Raw genomic sequence first — 18,648 nt, forward strand, 5'->3', positions numbered from 1 at the left:
ACATGTGAAACAAACCAGTGAAATTAAGCATGGGATTCATTTTATGGAGCTCTACTGTATTTGTGTGTTTTGCCAACACTCGAGTAATTAACAACAAAATCATACTACATTTGGACTTTCCAGTAGTCTAATCTAACATTGTGTTTACATGCTGTTACAGCCAATGTGCTAATCCACAGTGTCTTCAGAAAGGCTGATATCTAATTAGAAACATGACAAAGTTTTATTCATCTGGCAGAAATTGTTAAATAACTTGTTTATGCTTTCATAAACCATTAACGGAGAACAGCACATGATGAATGTGGCTCTGAAATGTGTCCATTTAAGTGTCCACTAACAGAAAGGATGGTGAGATCTGTGTAATATTGTGTGTGTATTACACTCAGTAAGACTTCCAAACTACAACTGCCTCACAAAACATGTGTTTGAATATTTAGGTGATAATACATATGACACGTGACCATTCCTGCCATCACTGTGTTGAAGGTTTGGATTATGTCATCTCAAAAAACAGGTTTCTAAATATGAGTATTTAAATCTGTAGGTAAGTGAGTTTCCTGGATTCTGTTTTTAGTTTGTTTGTAGCTCAAGTTAAAGAGTTGAAAAAGTGGAAATGAGGGTGAAAAAATGGACTGAAATCACCAGAATGGGATCTTGGAAAGGTCGACTGTCATTTAACTAATATTTTTTGGTTTTATTCACTTTTTTTATTTATCTGAATTTATTAGTAATGATAGGTGGCTGTAACAGGAAGTCTGTGCCTGTATATCTGCTAGCTAAGATGAAGTCCTTAAAAACTGGCCCAAGAGGCTGTGGCGGGGATTATATACCCTGCTGCAGATGGTGCTGGAAGGAAAACTGAGGAATTAGCTGGGCTGGGAAAGGGGTTGGAGAGGAGGCTAACACCAGGTATATTAAGGACAAAACTTGAGCTGTTCCTGAAACCAAGGAGCAGGAAAAGGACACAAGGAGAAACCGGGCAGAACAGTGACAGTATAGTAAGCAAATTTCTGGAATCGCGACTTGCATAACTGAATTTCTGGCAGCATGGTGGCAGCACAGCTAAGGAGGCCTGATTGGAGAAGTGGTTACAACTGGTGATGCTCTGCTCAGGTTCCAGAGCACCTGTGTCCACTTATGTAATCAAACACACAGTAAGAGAGAGAGTAATGCTACAGGAAAGGCAGCACTGGAGGCAAAAGCAGAGAATGTGACATATCCAGGCATTTGAGTACAGCTGCACTTTAATTTAAGGGATGCCCACACCTTTAAAATAAAAACAGATGTAATTTCTTTGTGGATCTGCTCTTTATTAAATAAGTAGTCCTAATATATTAGATATGTTACATCTAAACTATGGTCTAAATTGAAAGCATAGTGCAGACTTATTGTTGGTCATGCTGAATTATTTCCTTTCTTGTCAGGCATTTGATCTTCTTCATCATCTTCTTTCACCTGCTCACTTTAGGGGTCATCACAGCACCTGATCTACCTCCATCTGACACTAGGTGTATCTCACATCCGTTGGTGTTGTCCCTGCATCCTCATAATTATGTTGGTCCAGGATCAAGATTACAACTGGACAATCGTCTTGTTGTGATGTCATACCTTTCCAATGTGGGGGAAAAAAGAAAAAGATATCCTTGTTTATATATAACTCTCTTGTGGATCAAGAGAGGCATTTAATATTTTTTAATAAATCATGCAATATAATAAAAATATCATCAAGTTATGTTTCCTGTTAGCCAAAATTGGGTTACTCGTGTTGGTTTGCTTGTGATATTTAGCTGACTTCTTGGCTAATGCTAAAGCTAACTGAATGCTCAGACAACATCAGTGGTCAGTGGTAATGTTGACCCTGCACCAATATTATCCTGATATCCTGGTGTTGCTGTTCCTATATCATTATTATGATGATGTAGGAACACTAACGTGGGATCAGTTCATACCACGTTGTCCCTAGCATCCTCCTCTGTTCCAACAGCCCTCTGCACAATTTTAAATTAGGTTTTTGTAAAAGTAAAACAGTCAATATATAGGTGGAGACAAAAATGCAATATTTTACAAAAGCACCCTGCTCTTCTGGAGGAACATGTCCAAAAGATCTGATTTGCTTGACAAAAATGTACCACTTTAACAAGGTCTGCAGGTTCCCTTGGAGACACCTGCACAAAGGTGTCTTGGTATTGAAGGTATTGAAGCACAACATGGGATTGCCCGACATGGCATTCTCAGAGCACAGCTGTCATAAGCAGCAAGTCTTTGACAGCAGTACACGTTCAGAGGGCTTTTTGCACTTGTACATTAAGCAGAACTCCCTGCAGACTTAAAGGCAGCTAAGAATTTTTGGTCAGACTGTTGAATGATCAGGTTAGAAACTGATTTTCTTGTAGATGTGGCCATTAATTTATTTACAATTAGACTTTCGGAATTTACAGAAGAGTCACTGAATGATATTTGGTTTGAACATCCGAAGCATATAATTATTGTGGCAAACACTTGTCTTAGCTCTCTTTTTTTCCTATTTAATTCATAATGTTGGGCAGGATGCTTTTTGGTATCCTGCCTATATTAACCTTCCATATCCCATTCCAACAGTCCACACTTAAACTATTCCACATAATCTTCGTGCAATCCCGTCCCACCATCTATCATATTACAGTCTATCCTCAATAATTTCTACTTTCAGTCCTTTTCCTAGCATGTTAGTCCTATCTGAGGTGCTCTTTGATGAAACAAGAAACAGACACAAAAGAGCAGATGATGCACCGCAGCATCATCTGTTCATGAGAATAATGGTCTTAAAATGGTCTTAAAAGACTACAAAGAATACACATGTGCTTCTGTGCAGCTCTGTCCTCTCTACTTGAATTTCATTTTAAGAATTAATATAATCTTCAAGAGGGTTCAATAAAATAGACAGAAGAGGCATAAGAGAAGCTGCAGGAAGATTACTGCTGTGATACAGCAACATGTTTTTTCACTGTTAGCTGAAACTACGTGACAGCGACTCGTTTAAATTTTTTTACTTTGGTCAGTAAAGTAAAAAGGAGTACAAAGAGACTGCAAGTAGTATTTGTGTTCCTCTTTACAGAAAATGGAAGTCGCCCTCCTTCATGGACATTCATTTCCAGCACATGCTGACAGTGATCGGCTGCAGGTCTACTCATGCTGAGTGTCGTCAGTAAAATTAAATATATTTTGTAAGGCCATGTCCTGGACATTTCTGGCTATTCATAAAAAAATACCAACATCTTCTTGCCTAAATTACTGGATTCACACACATATATGACACCCAGCAATTGGCATGTTGAATGGGTGAGATCCTTAGCACCTCCGCATCAGTGTGCTTGATCTTTCAGCAGTGAGAACAAGTGTGACTCACAGATTCCTGACACTGTAAAGATTCAAAGCATTAGTGTCAGGGTGAAAAAACAAGGAGAGATTGTTGCTTTAGCAAGGTGAAACAACACACTCACAGCAGTTTGTGAGCTGCATATTAGGAAGCCCACTCACTGACAATGAGTCACAGGAGTGCAGGGAGGAGAGGAACTTTTGTGGGGAATTCCTAAAAATTGTGTGTTTCGAACATAACACGTGTAATGTATCCCATACGTTTGAAAAGTTGTCTGTCATTAGGAGATTCAAGGTTTAACTTTTGATATTTGGAACTAATTTTTAACTGTTTCTTGATCTCAGTCACTACATGATGGTTTGGCTCTCATGTCCCCAAGAAGATTAAATTATCTACACACTTTGAACCCCAATGAGGTGTTTTGGGAACTGTTTTCTGTACTGCAAGTAGAAAATTAACTTCTCCCAAAGGCGTAAACTTAAAGCCAAGACAATATTTCAATATTTTAAGCCTGATTAGACCATAATTACATTTTATAGTCCAAAAAAAAAGAATCTAAGCAGCTTCCAGCAGAGAGAGACCAGGCAGGTGAGTATTACCACAGGTAAATGTACTTTCAGAGCCAGCTGGAGTTCCAGAGGGGTTCAGAAAGACAAAAATCCCACACTGGTGAACATAGCTTTCACCATCAATATTGCTACCCGATATTAACCCACCCATATAAAGCCTCACTGAGCTGCTATCATTAGGTAGGCAGGCCAGGTAGTAGGCAGCATATTGTGTTACATATTTGAATACTTTCATTGATATCGATGGTTATATCTGAATCAGACGGGAATAGTTTAACAGATCAGTGTAGATTGGAAAATGTATTATGTTTTGCATTCTGAGCATTATGAGTGTATCACAGTGTGCCTATTGCGCAGGCCTGCCAGTAACAGCACATTTACAACTAATGCTGTGTGATGAGATGGTGAAATCAATCATGTCACATCCACATGAAACATGAATCCTCCAACCACACAAACTCACTCCCCTGTTTATTGACCTGGTAAATTTAAGACCCCTATAAACTACCAGTGTGTGCTTAATAGCCTCTATATTTGATAATAACAGGGTACTGAGCACGCATGTCACATAAATGTGGTGTTTTATGTATGTGGGTTCACATTCCACTTTTCATATCCTTCGTATGTCCTCTTGTCTTATATGCTTTGGCTGCCTTCCTTCGCTTTTCCCCCATCAATTAGATTACTTATCCACCACAGGGAGAAAATGCTGTGATATTGCTTTACATTGCTCATAAATAATCACACTCATGCTATCATCTCTCTGTCTTCCTTCGTATAACAGAGACAATCTAAGTACTCATTAAAGGGCCTCACCTCCTAGACATTACCAGAACAAGAGTAGAGCAAGACTACACCCTTTACCCAGGTCTTTAAAAAACAAGTTAACTTGGACACCCAGAGCTTTGCACCTAGTGAAAAAAATATCTTTTAAATCTTTCCTGGTTTTCAGCTTGGTGGAGTGAGATGAAGTTGTCCCCGACCTGCAGAAGCAGCACGTCTCTGCAAAGCAGACCTGGATTGCATCCTGGTGCTTTCATAATATCTTACCGTTACTCTCTTTATATCTTCTTCCCGCTGTTTTGTGGATCTGCAGCTCCCTTGTCATTTGTTTCAGGATGCCTTTTTGAAAGAAGTAATTGTGTGTTTGCACTGTGTCACTGTCTAACCCGCCCAGCCCAACTTTGCGCTCAGTCATTCTTTATATAAGCTGTTTGCTCAGGCATCTCTTTAGGGTGGAAGCTGAGCTTCTAGTCAGAGCTGTCACCAGCTGCTTGTGGATTCATGTTTTCTTAGCTGGCTTTCTGCTCTGCTGCTGTGCTTGTTGGCATGAGCTTGAGACATTCTGATTCAATTTAGGTATTAAAGCCTTTTTTAATACAGCCAGAAAGTTTTAGTCTGAATTGGGTAGCAATAAAATGCCTACTGGATCCCACTGACACTTAAATATATAAAGCAAAAATAAATCCTTGAAGTGTAATGTTGCGCGCGTGCACACACACACACACACACACACACACACACTCAATCATGTCAGTGAGTGAAACGTGATTTATACCATACCATTACAAATACGATATGTGGGCTGTATATAACAGATAGTTCACCTTTGCTCTTTAATTATACAGCACAGCAAGAAATAGGCTGCTGAACCTGTTTAGGTACCTGAGGAGTATTTCTTTAGTGTTTCATTGGTACAGTATATTTACACTATAAGCTCCAAGCTGTATTGCAATGTATTGCTGCTTTTTCTTTCACATATGCTTGTGAAGGATATAGATGTAGATTCTCATATTTTGAGCATAATTTGCAATGGAAATAACATACAAAAACTTACTATTCATACCCAATTGAAAGATAACCCAAAAGATTAACAGATTTGTAATATTAGTTATTTTTATATGCTTAATGGTTAATCACAAGGTCTAATCAAAAAGTCACAGCAATCAGCCAATAATGATCATTTAGGGTGTTTTATTCTGTCCTGAATCCCCTTTGTTTGGTTTCCTTTCACACAGAAAGCTCCAAACAAACCAAAAGATCTTCCACTCAAACTTGCAATGAGCTAGTCTGCTGCTTGTTTTGTTTTTTTAAACAGGCTTGACTACTTACCTGGGATTACCTTACTTTGATTATTGAGCATGCATCAGTAGATTAAGACTCTTAAGGATAATCATCAGTGTGAAAATAGTGGTAAACATGGGCTTAAATCTAAAAAACTGCAGTTCATCTAATGGTCACTTGCTGCTGGCTCTGAAAGTGAAGCAATCGACAATCCAGTCCACCATGTCCATTTCACGTTTTGCCTTCCCAAAGCATGAAATGGACAAGTAGGCATGCAGAAGTTGAAGTAAGCTGCAGTACCAACAGAGGGAGAATTCAATTTCAAGCCAACGTGAAAATACATGTATAGCCACTAAGCTTAATCATTTCTACCACAGAAGGACCCTGAAGGGTACTTCATACCTTCCTTGGTCACTAGCAACTGGCATGTCTATTACACACTTTGCTGTGATATCCAGTAGGATTGTTTCAAAGCTTTGATGGAATTGCTCCAAATGTTTCCATCTTTCACAAAGCCTCATTTTCTCCCTCAGAATAAATAACGGACTCTGATTACAACCCAAAGGATGACAACAATCTGGTAAAGAGTGGAGAATTCAGCTTTATTCCACAACGGCAATGAGTTAATGGCAGACAGGTGTGCTGGCTGGCTCAGCCTTGGGGTGCCTTGCCTCACCCAAGGGTGGAGCATGGCACAAAGGCCTGCCCAACTCCCAGAGAATAAATAGAAGTGGAGAAAGAGGAAGAGGAGCATAGAGGAAGCAAACGTTAAGCAGCTTGCCAGAATTGTGAAATATGAGGAGTGATTTTACTTTAAACTTTTAAAGGTTAAGATTTTAGGTGTGCGAGACACGTGAAGATCGATGTCTGCTCCCTCACCTTCACTAATTAGCTTTAATGGACTGGCCTGGTTATTATCTGAGTAATGAGAAGTTAGTGCTTTAGTTTTTGGGGTGAATATTTAGTCTTATTTCTTGTCTGTTATTTTTCACTGATTAAGGGTTACCTGTCTGTTCACCATACATATACAGTTCAAACTTGCTAACTTTAACCAGTAATTTGCATCCTCTCCATTGATGATATTCACTTCTGCCTCCAAAAAACAGCATTGCAGTGACCAACAGGCTAATACCAATGCTTCAAAGCCCCACTACCATCAACAGCATACTTATCTTTTATACAGTATGTGTGAATGTAATGCATTTTGCAGTGCAGACCAATTGCTATTACATATTTTTCTGTGATACTGAGTGACACTATGGTCGTTAGAGATGGAGTGCATTCAATAATTGTGTTTCATGCTTGTTTGATGTGTGAGCCTTTTAACCATCCTGACAACATTAACACCAACCCAGTGAACGCATGTTAACTGAGGGCTCTGCAGTATAGAAAAGCGTGTCTACAAGCTTTTACACTGTGTGTAACAAAAACAGCAAACACTTTATACACTTTGGGAAAAAAGATAAAGAAACCTGTAAATGACAGACTTCACACGATGACAACAGCCATTCTGTATTTGACTTGAATGTTGTGTCTTTCAGAATTTTCAAATCCTTCAGATTGATAATTCATACTCGCTTCTAAAGAACAGCTAACAGCTTCCCTGAAGGCTGAAAAAGCTCAAAAGAGGCAAAGCTTTTGCCGAAGCTCTTTTTTTTCTGTTGCTTTGTTGACAGTGAGCAGAGCAACTGTATGTTCCAATGAAATAAAGTTCTAGATTTTAAATCTGAGACAGCCTACACGTCCGTCTGTCATCGCTACATACAAAGCCATCCCTCCTGCCACAGCTGAAGTTAAACCAAAAACTTTTTTTTCTTTCAGATTCACTAATACTGAGCAGTTTCTTTTCTTTTGTGTCTGGTATTTTCACATCGCTGATTATACCCGCAACAGCAAAGACCTCGCAGCTGATTCTGACTACATCTCCTAAGAAATAAATATTTGCTTCTGTGCCTGTTTCTGCAAATGTTTAAATATAGATCATTATGCAATCCCGCTAACAGCAAGAAGGAAGCAAAAAATGCACCTTAAATAAATATATTGCAACAAGTTGCTATAAAAAGGTTAAAATAACTTCTGCCTCATTAAGCATACACGTTTGTAACAAGATCCTTTACAAGCATCCATAACTGATGACTTACTACTCATGCATTACTTTTAAAATGCCTGTGGCAGTGGCAATTTGATATGATGAATAAGAATAGGAAGGGAAACTCTGCGTGCAATGAGTCCTTAAAAATTTTGAGGAAATTGGAAACTGGACTAGCAGTCCACAGTGAAGAAAATATATCTACAGCAGATGAACAGTATCTGAAAGTCATGTCCTAAAAGAACAGAAAGAAAATTGACAAAGGACCTGAGAGATTCATCCGGCCCTTCAGTTGATCCATCAGAAATAGTCTCTGTGAAAAGGTGGCGGTCAATAATCCATTCTTAAGAAAGGGAAACAGGAGAAGAGGCTGATGAATGCCGAATTAAACAAGAACTGGACTGAAAATCAGTGACCACAGGTCTGACAGTGTGATGAATCCAAATTTGAAAATTCCGGTTCAAATTGTTATCAATATATACACAGGAGGTCAGAAGAGCGGCACAACAGTGAGTGTCTACAGCCATCTGTAAAACACAGTGCCAGCCAGTGGTATCTGACTGGCAGCATTACAATAATCCCAAACACATTACCAATGCTGTAAAAGCATACCTGGACAGAAAAGCACACAATGGGACACTATCAGTCCTGGTTTGTCCTCCTCAGAGCCCGAACAGCAACATTATTGAAGCAGAGTGGGAATATCTTGACAGAGAAAGGGAAAAATGCAGACAACATCCAAAGAAGATCTTTGAATGTCCTTCAAGAAGCCTGAAGAACTATTCCCAAGGACTACTCAAAGAAATTACACTGCCTCCGAGAGTTCAGGTTGTGTTGAAGAATAAAAGTGGTCTTACCAAATATTGGTTTTCAACCTAGTTAGAATTGTACAGACTTTGTTTTACATGCATGTTTGCAGGCATTTCAATAAATCACTGCACCTATTTCCCATTTTCCTAGCAAAAAGAGAAGAAATGAGGCATGGTTGAAGTCTTTTACACAGTATTCTAGGGTTGTTGTTTAAGTGAAGGTGTTCTGCAGGGAATTTTACCAGTAAGAAGAGGTTTTTGATTTTCGTAAAGAATCCCTACTTCAGTTTTTCTTACTTGGACAGTCCACTTCCTAAGCGCAGTATCTCAGTAACAAGATCTCACTATGCCACTCACCACGGACACACATGCCCAGTTAACACATTGCTCCGCTGCTGGGAAGCAAATCCCCACATGGACTGCAAATCAGATCACTACAGCAACACTATGCCGCATTGACTGATTAGTAGTTTTGCAAATCACTCCTCTCTGGTGATATTCTGAACACAGATGGACTCGGTTTACCCTCACAGCATTTGTCACTTTAGGGCTATTTTAAAGGACGCTGTACTGCAAAGTCTTCATTTGAAGCCACTTCTCCACTCAAGGAGAACAAAATCACTCTGGCTGCAGATAATGATTATCTTCACTATCCATTAATCTGTGGATTATTTTTGTGATTCATCAGGTAGGGCCACCGTCACAACAGAGAATAATAAAAAAGGATTACTTTCCAAAGGCTGATGTAAGGCCATCAAATAGATGAACACATCCAAAACACATTCCTTATAAGACAAGCTGCGAATCACGAATGGCTCAAAGTGTTCGATGTTTGTCATTTTTCTTTAAAAATGAAGGAATGATTAAGCTTCTTTGAAGCACCAGAACTGTCCTGTGGCAGCTTTTGGCTTCATAAGAGAGCTTACTGTGCTCTTTTTTGCATATCAAAAAGAATGTGTAAGTTGTATGAAGTCCAAAGTCTTATATGCAACTCTTCAAAGGGAGGCTTTTTAATTGAAAACATACAGATGGAATAGCCCCACTGACAGACTAATTTATCTTTTATGTATTGGTGATTGTTTTAATTTATTTTTAAAAGAATCTCATTTTAACTACTTTGGATTTGTTCTTTTGCGTTTTAACTCTTCTAAGAGTTACTTGTCGCATGGTTCAAATTGCAGTTTGCCTCTTATTCGGGGGGAAAAAGATCCCCAAGCCTGAATCCTTTTTACAGAACATCTTTTAAATAATACCACTGCTGAACCCTGAAACACATGACAGATTATCTGCGGACTCAAATACTAGCAGCAGTCTTAAAGTGAATCCCAGGTGGGGTGGCAGATTGTAGCTTAAAAGGCATTAAAATCAGCAGACGGGAGGGATCATGTTTTTTTAATTATTTTGAGTATCTACACAATAAAGCAGGACGCTCTGCTTGTTTAGTCTCCCACATATACACGTCTCATATATGTAAGGATTAGCCTGCAGTATTTATTTCGACATCATGACTGAAGCATTTTTTTAATCCTAAACACAAATCCGGTGATATATGACGTTATTATATGATGCTGTTTGTGATTTGTTTTGTTTTTTCTAGGTCTGCATGTTATTGACTTAAGCAGTGATTCAAAGATCAGTCAGTCAGTGTTGTATATGTAAACCTTACATGCACACTGCTGTCTCTGCAGTTCACTTTGATAGAATTTCCTTCAAGTGTGTCATAAGTGACTGGCTTTCATGCTTACTTTGGCTTTCTACTCTGTGTTGATGCACTAACCCCAAATCTGTTTCCTTAGATATGTCCAGTAAAAAACGATGTTCTAGCTATCAGTGTCTCGCACTTTAGATCTTTTCCTCACTTTTGGCAGCAGAAGAGCTTCAACATGGCTTTCGGCTTGATGGTCAGCTGCCTGTCAGGCCTCTCCACCCAGCCCTCCTGTTTTCAGCTCTTCAGTCCCAGCCCAGTGAAAGAGATCCTAGTTTATCAGTGTCTTCTTGAAAACGATCATCTCCTTCTCTACACCTTTCGCTGCCTCTATCAGGCACTCCCTGATGCTCTTCAAGCTCTTATCTCTCATCCCTCCAGCCCCCTCTCTGCACTTTCTGCACCTCTTCACTATCTTTCATACTTCAGATTTTTTTTCTTTATATGTAGAGCCTTTTGTTGGTCAAGTAAACTTACTGTGAAAGCAGCACTGTCACTTTAAACTCTTCCTTCTTTTCTCCCTGTTGTGCAAGGTTCACATTAAATGGTCTGCACTAGCAGTATGTAGTGCTTTTAAATCTTAGCAGTTCTAAAGAGTACTTTAAAATCTGTTGCCCACTCACCTATAAGAAACACTTGCTGACCTGCCATCAAGATAAGCCTTCAGTTTCTATTCCAAGGACACTTTAGGTCGTGGATAGGAACCACTGGCCCTGTTAAGTGGAAATCTGCATTATTCCACAGCAGTTTTATGATGCACACTCTGAAAGCAGCACAATTTTCAGGTGCCACTTCTTCTTTTCAGTAGTTTTCCTTGTCCAGAATCCTACTGTGGATCATTGAAATAGGTCAGCACATACAACATATTCCTTTATTTCAGTGTTGGGAAAAAGTATTTGCCCCCTTCCTGATTAACTAGATTTTGCATGTTTGGTTCAATAAAATTTTTCAGATTATCAAACAAACAAATTTAGTATCAGAAAAAAGATAACCTGAGAGGATACAAAATGCAGACAAGGAAACTGTGGAAAAGATTACATCAATGGGACGGTTCCAAGGAGGAAAGCGCTGAACTCAAACGCTCATTTCACATTTTCCAAAAAACATCTTGAAAATCTGCAAGATTTTTGGCCCAATGCATCTGACATAAAATTAACACAGAATTTCATAAAAATAGCATCATAACAACAGTCAATGACTGTGACACTCAGTCATACAAACATTTAGGCTCGATAGCTGTGTGTTTACATGCCAGTGAAGCATCTTTAGTGCAACACAACTTGTATGTACCAGGGAAAGAACATCAAAAGGCACTATAAGAAATTATAATTGATACTGATTGATATTGATATTATTTTATTATTTAATATTTCTTAGTTATATTGATCTCCCCCTGTCTGACTTTTTATTAGTCCGCTGTGCAGAGATGTGGAGCTCTACCACCACCCAGTGCTTTGTACTGGACCTGCAGGGTGCTGAAACAGCAGATGAATCAGCAACAAAGGGATCTGTTTACCTGCAGGGCTGAGATTCATAGTTTTTTGTTTTTTTAAAACAAAAAACTTCATGTCCACTGAGACTGAGAGCTGACTGAATGCATTTACCACACAATAGCTCACTGAGCTTTCTTTAGTTTCCATTTAAAAATTGTTGAGGGTGAACATTGCTTCCACATAAATACAGGGTTCTTTTTAATCAGTGACATCAATCAAGTTGCCCTTGTTTCTTTTAGCTTTAATTTTCTTTTTTGCTGGCAGGTTGTCAGCTTGGTGGCATAAAAATAGTCCCAGTGGTCATCTAGACAGGCTGTTGTCTGTGTGGTGAAATCTCACAACCTGATGAGTATTCAGAGAAAGACACCGTCACATCTGCAAGCAATCAAAGCACCGACATAGAATTTCTAAGGATGTCATTGATTAGCAAACTGCAACAAGGGAGACAGACTCTTGTTAATGCCCACACAGGCAAGCACAACAAATAGTTTTCTTATTGTTTACTCTGCAGTCATTCGATTTTCACCACTTACAAGTGGCTGCAATCAACATTGCTCTGGGTTTTTCTGTTTTTTGTTGTTGCTTTTGCAGAAACAAATTCATCACCGGGGAAAGCACTTTACTTAACTACAGACTAACACCTGAAGCATCATTATAGTATCAGCATGAGAGCCATAATAACTTCCATCAGATTCTGCAGGTGCAAATAAAACAGATTATCTCACAAATGCAAATTCAGAGTTTAGGCACGTCCCTCCCGCACATTGGTATTCAACCACATTAAGCCTCATTTGATGTGATGTACTTTAATTTATGAAGGATCAAAGTATGTTTTGCCCTCTGGTTGGGGTGAAAAAAATCAGGCAGCATGTGGGATTAAGTGTCTTGCTCAAGGACACTTCTGTAAAAAAGCCAGGCCGTCTGCTAAAAAGCTGATCTCGCAAGCCACGAGGAAATGCTTCAGCTTGGTTAGCACGTGGATGGAACAACTAATACCCATGTGGCAATTTGCACTCATTACAGGCAATTGATTTTTAGTGGACTGTTGAAAATATCCCCATAGAAAATGCGTACAATTAATTCTGTGGATTATCTCTTCAGTTCCATTGTACTAGGCACAAATTCTGAAAAGAGATTATTAATTTGGAACGCTCTGAGTGGCACAAATTCCATTCAGCTCATCTAAAAACCTAAAAAAATTAAAAATTAAAAACACTCAAAACTACCTACATGAAAAGCTATCACTAGAGGTCACTTTGATAACTGCCAGCTCAAATAACCAGGCGGGAGGGAGGCATGTAATTGATCTGTGGGATTTCTGTGATTTTAGTCCCAAAAAGTCCCAAAAAATGTTTTTCATGGTTTTTGTTTTTTTCACAGTTTAACTTTTATTCATTTCTTTCCATTTTTGAAAGCTTTGGTTTTTCTGGTGTTTGCCTTACCTAATATATGTGAAGTTGTAGAGCCACATTGAAACCACAAGCCAGTGTACTCCAAATGCTAATCCCAAACCCAGATAAATGGGAAAGGTTGCATCAGCAAGTTTTAAAAATCTTTGCCAAACCAAATATGCAGATTATCACAAATGAGACTTCCATGCTGGGCTCAGATTAACAACATCCACCATTGGAGCTCTTAATTAGCAGGGTGCCAGAAGAAATTATGCTAAGGAAGATGCATGGTGGTGACCCCCTGAAGGAAGCAACAAGGAGCAGAAGGAGAGGAGGACAAAGACGCTTTGATTTGGATGTCTGTGTCTGAGGGTGGTCTGCATCCACAGGTCACACAGTGTGTTTGCTTTGTTTACTCATCTCCATCATCTGAATAAAAGCAGTTTCAAGTTAATATAACTGTTACAGGTGAAATCTGTCATTTACAAAAGCACTAAGATCATTTCGGTGCTGTAGCACCCGAAAAATTGGGGTCAGATGTCTCCTGCCTGCATTGCCATGTGTCTAAACCTTGATTGGATTCCAACCGTGGTAAATTGGATTAATTGGACATAGTTTAGAAAGACACCAAGCTGTGTGTGTGTGTGTGTGTGTGTGTGTGTGTGTGTGTGTGTGTGTGTGTGTGTGTGTGTGTGTGTGTGTGTGTGTGTGTGTGCAACCAAACAGTCACTCTAACAAAGCTTAGCTTTTGCACAGAGGCCTTAATGGTAAAGCAGCTCTGAGTAATAGGTGTGATTGCCCACCAAACAGCATTTGAGAGCACTAGAATAAGAGACTGTCTGGTGTAATAAGACATAAATTCTGCAGGAAGCTCCTGAGGATGTTTTACCAGTCGGTGGTTGCTGGAGTACTTTTCTATGCTGTGGTGTGCTGGGGGAGCAGCACAGCAAAGGAGGACTCATCCAGGCTGGAAAAACTGATCAGGAAGGCTGACTCTGTGGTCGGCATGAAGCTGGACACTCTGGTGACAGTGGCAGAGAAAAGGACACTAAAGAAACTGCTGAACATTATGGACAATGCTGGGCATCCTCTGCACACGGCCATTAACAACCAGAAGAGCCTGTTCAGTGACAGGTTGCTTCTCCCCAAGACAAGAACCAACAGACTTAAAAACTCCTTTGTCCCACACGCCATCAGACTGTTTAACTCCTCTCTGGAGGGGAGAGGGAGGGGAAACAGGAGGACAAAGGAGGGGGGAACAACTAAGCTGTAGTGCCTCTTCACCTCACTGTGCAATTACCTTTTGTGCAATACTTTTTGTTAATAGTCAACGGTGCAATAGACTCCATACTTGAAATGTGCAATCCACTTGTATTTTTATTTTTATTTTATTCCTATTTATTCTATTTATCCCCTTTGTATATTTTTATCTATATATGTCTTTGTATTTATATATGTGTGTGTGTGTGTGTGTGTATATATATATATATATATATATATATATATATATATATATATATATATATATATATATATATAATATTCTGTAACTCTATAACTTCCGTCGGTGCTGTGCTTATTTGGAACCGAATTTCCCAGAGGAACCCTCCCGAGGGATTAATAAAGTTTTATCTTATCTTATCTTATCTTAAATTAAGCCCTTTGGTGAGAACTCCAAGCAACTCGTTTGACAAACTGCAGGTACAGCTCATTACCTGACAGTACTGTCCCTGAAAAAAGCATGCTGGAGCAGTATGACATAATGTAGGTGGTTCTAAGCAATGACCTCAAAGGGAGGATTATTACAACATGTTACAGAGAAGAAAATCTGGTCCAGAGTGCACCAACATGAGACTGAAGTGAAGGTCCCCAATGATCTGAAGCATACAGCTAAGACTGTACTGGAAAGGACGGCAGAAGGCTCTCGCTAATCAGGAAGAAAGGGATAAACTGCCCGATCCAAAGACAGCTTAACATTGTAATCACTGTCAAATGGGCAACAATAGTTCCCATTTCTGTATAACTGTATATCTCAGATTTCTGTAAAGTTATTTATTTCATATTCTGTATAGTTTTTCATATTTATATCCTGTTCATAGCCTGTACATAACTTGTACTCACTACAGCCTGTACATACCTATAGTTATAGAATATTCACAACATACTTGATACCGTGTACATTATAACATACCATAATAGACCCATTTCTGTAATATACTTACATATCTATATTATTGCTAATATATATTGTAATATATCTATATCATTAAAGCACTTCTGGATGGATGCAAACTGCATTTCGTTGCCCTGTACCTGTGCATGTGCAATGACAATAAAGTTGAATTCTATTCTATTCTATTCTAATTCTATTTAATAATTAGGGGGTCAATAAAGCACCTTATGTGTCACTCACACGATTACTTTAATGTTTTTTTTCCTTATTTCTTCTTTCACTGCAGAAAATAACTGCTGTTGTTAAAAAACGAATGTGTCATTTGCTGAACAACATGTAATTTACATTGTAAATGTGTGCCGTTACTAAATCTAATGTGTGTTTTCCTTTCCACTTATGCTTGAATAATCATATTAAGACAATGTGTAATTACCCAGAAGATGTCCAAACACTAAACTGAGTGTGAGCTGTGGAGACTAAAACATAAGCGCTTCATCTTGTTGACAAGACACCATCAAAGCTTTTATTCCTCTCATGAGAGGAATATTTTAAGGTAGTTTCAGCTTTCATCATTAAAGCTGTGATACAGGGTTTTGCCTTCTCATTATAATACCAAGAAAAAGATGGACTTCAAAGTAAAATAACATAATTAAAATGTCTTATTATTTTACTATAATACATCTTAACATGTAAAATAAAGTCACCTTTTCTCAGTTTCTCCACTCTGGTCAGTCTTCCCATTATTGAAATTTTAGGTTAAAAAAAATCTTAAGACATGAAAATTTCTTCAAATCTGAAACAGGCGAAATGGACAGTATGATAGATGAAATTTGCCAAACAAAATAAACTCTGTGAAATTGTTTTTCAAATTAATAGTCAAATGTAACTGAACATAAAAAGTCCCTAAAGCTCCTTTTCATACTCACTTCTGTCTCAGCCTCCTTCACACAGACTTTTGGATGCCTGGATGTGGAACTTCCCACCTGGATCCAGGTAGCAGGTGATGTCTTCGAAATTTGAGCCTTCCAGCAGATCAAACTGCTGCCTGAACTCCTGCCACCTATAGAAGCAGCTTCCTTTTTTTCTTTTCCCCCCTAGTTTCCTGCCTGACAGCTCCTATGGAGAAATGCGCTGAATGTCCATGGTCAGGTCAAATTGCTCTCCCTCCTCCTCCAGCAGCGGGTAGGAGCCTGCAGAGGATTGGAAAGATGTGTCTCTTCCAAGATTTTTTATTGAAGTTTGCACATAAGCTGTAGGCTGCTGTGCAGATCCTGCAGGTTTCACTGCAGGAGATCCTGCTGGCAGGGCAAAGGTTTCACTTCTGGCTGCAGACGGCATACAGACCAAGAGGAGTTCATGAATGGACTGAGGACAGCATCGAGTCCCTGAGCAAAGTGTCTTTGGGCTGGTCTTCAATGTGTGTTTATTTCTGAGTCGGTGAACTTTCTAGACATTACTACAACTCTCCACTGTGTGGAGCCAATGCCACTGGATCAGTACTGTCTCAATTTCATGGTAAATTATAGGACATTTAAATGAAGATTTGTGACACATATTGGAGGATTTCTTCACAGTTTTAATTCAAATCACTCATGAATGGAAACTACTGAAAACCTTAGAAAAAACATTTTTTTTTAAAAAAACACCTCTGAAGAGACCTAACAAATGGTGCAGAACACCAACCTGCCCACCGCTCTCACTGAATGAGCCTTTTGCTCTGTGATCTTCCTCAAGCATTCCACTTTTTTTTTTTTTTGCTACGATTCTCAGTTTTCCACTGAATCACATGACACATCCATTATCTGGGCTGGTCATTTAGGTGGAGCGTTGAATGCACGGGAGAGGCCCTCTGTCTCAACATCCACCCATGCTCGGTTTGTGCTTTTTTCCTGAGTCAGCAGCAGCTCCAGGAACAGCCCCAGATCTCAGAGAAACTTTCAGTCATGGAAACAAACGTGCGCAGGTTACTTTAACGTGACCAACCAGAGGTCAGTCTGACAGCGACCTCTGGTTTGTCCTCACCTCCTGCTTGGCGTTGTTCTTCTCCATCAGCATCCTGATGTTCTGCTGCAGCTCAGTGACCTGCGTGGCCTTCTCAGCCAGACTCTTCCTCACCGCCTCCACCTCCATCTTGGCCTCGTCCAGCCACCCCACAGGTCGGCCACCTGTCACTCGCGGTGTCGCAGCAGCTCGAGACGTTCCTCCTCTGCCAAAAACTCGGCGCAGACTCACTTCTCCAGCTAAGCCGCCTCCAGCGCTTTGTGGAGGATTGTGACTATTTTCCGTGGCAGCAGGGATCAATAAAGTTTTATGATTACCGAACCCCTGATCACCTTCTTAGCTTTGACCTCCTCCATCAGCATCTCTTTCTCCTGCTGCAGGTGGTCTATCCGGTCTGAGGACTGAGACGCCATGTCTCTATGGTGGACGCGCTGCGAGCCTTCACCCTCCAGCTGCAACTCTCAAACAGTGACGGTGACTCCCTGCCATCTGCGGGGGGTACCTGATCAGCTGCATTGAGCAATGGGAGGGGAGCGGAGGGGCTCAGAGGCCCAGAGGGAGTGCTGAGGGTGGGAGGAGCTGAGAAGTGAGAGAGAAGGATTAAAAGAAGTCACACGCCTGGATGTTGAAGCGCGTAAAGAAACTGATGGTGGTCATTTACAGGACAAACACAGACCAACAAGCTCTAAATAAAAACCCGGTGACTGAAGAGGACCACGGCCCAAATCAGGTACAAAATATTCAGTACAGGTGAGTCACAGTTCAGGTTGATGTTTATGTCTCAAGTCTGAAGTCAAAATGAAGAAGAACCAGTCCCAGTTCAAGTCCAACTTGAAGTTACAGGTAACTACAGATGCATCTTTCTCCTTCCACACCTAATAGGCACCGCAGGCCTCAACTTTATTTCATCTATCTAAACATCTAAACGTTGCCTTATTATCTCAAAGTAAAGGCCTTACAGTATTAGAGAGACCTCAGTGATTGCATGAACCCCCATGT

At 39.8% G+C, this 18,648-nt stretch overlaps 2 pseudogenes; one reads left to right on the plus strand and one right to left on the minus strand.

The window, feature by feature from the left end:
- The window catches only part of LOC146365558 (uncharacterized), a 64,740-nt pseudogene extending 52,621 nt beyond the window's left edge, over positions 1 to 12,119 (plus strand).
- A 4,261-nt stretch (positions 12,120 to 16,380) lies between these two features.
- On the minus strand, positions 16,381 to 18,062 carry LOC146365559 (heat shock protein 30-like; annotated as a pseudogene).
- Positions 18,063 to 18,648: the final 586 nt, after the last annotated feature.

The sequence above is a fragment of the Perissodus microlepis genome, chromosome 19, assembly GCF_051167445.1.
Source record: "Perissodus microlepis isolate ML-2025 ecotype Zambia chromosome 19, ASM5116744v1, whole genome shotgun sequence".
NCBI lineage: Eukaryota > Metazoa > Chordata > Actinopteri > Cichliformes > Cichlidae > Perissodus > Perissodus microlepis.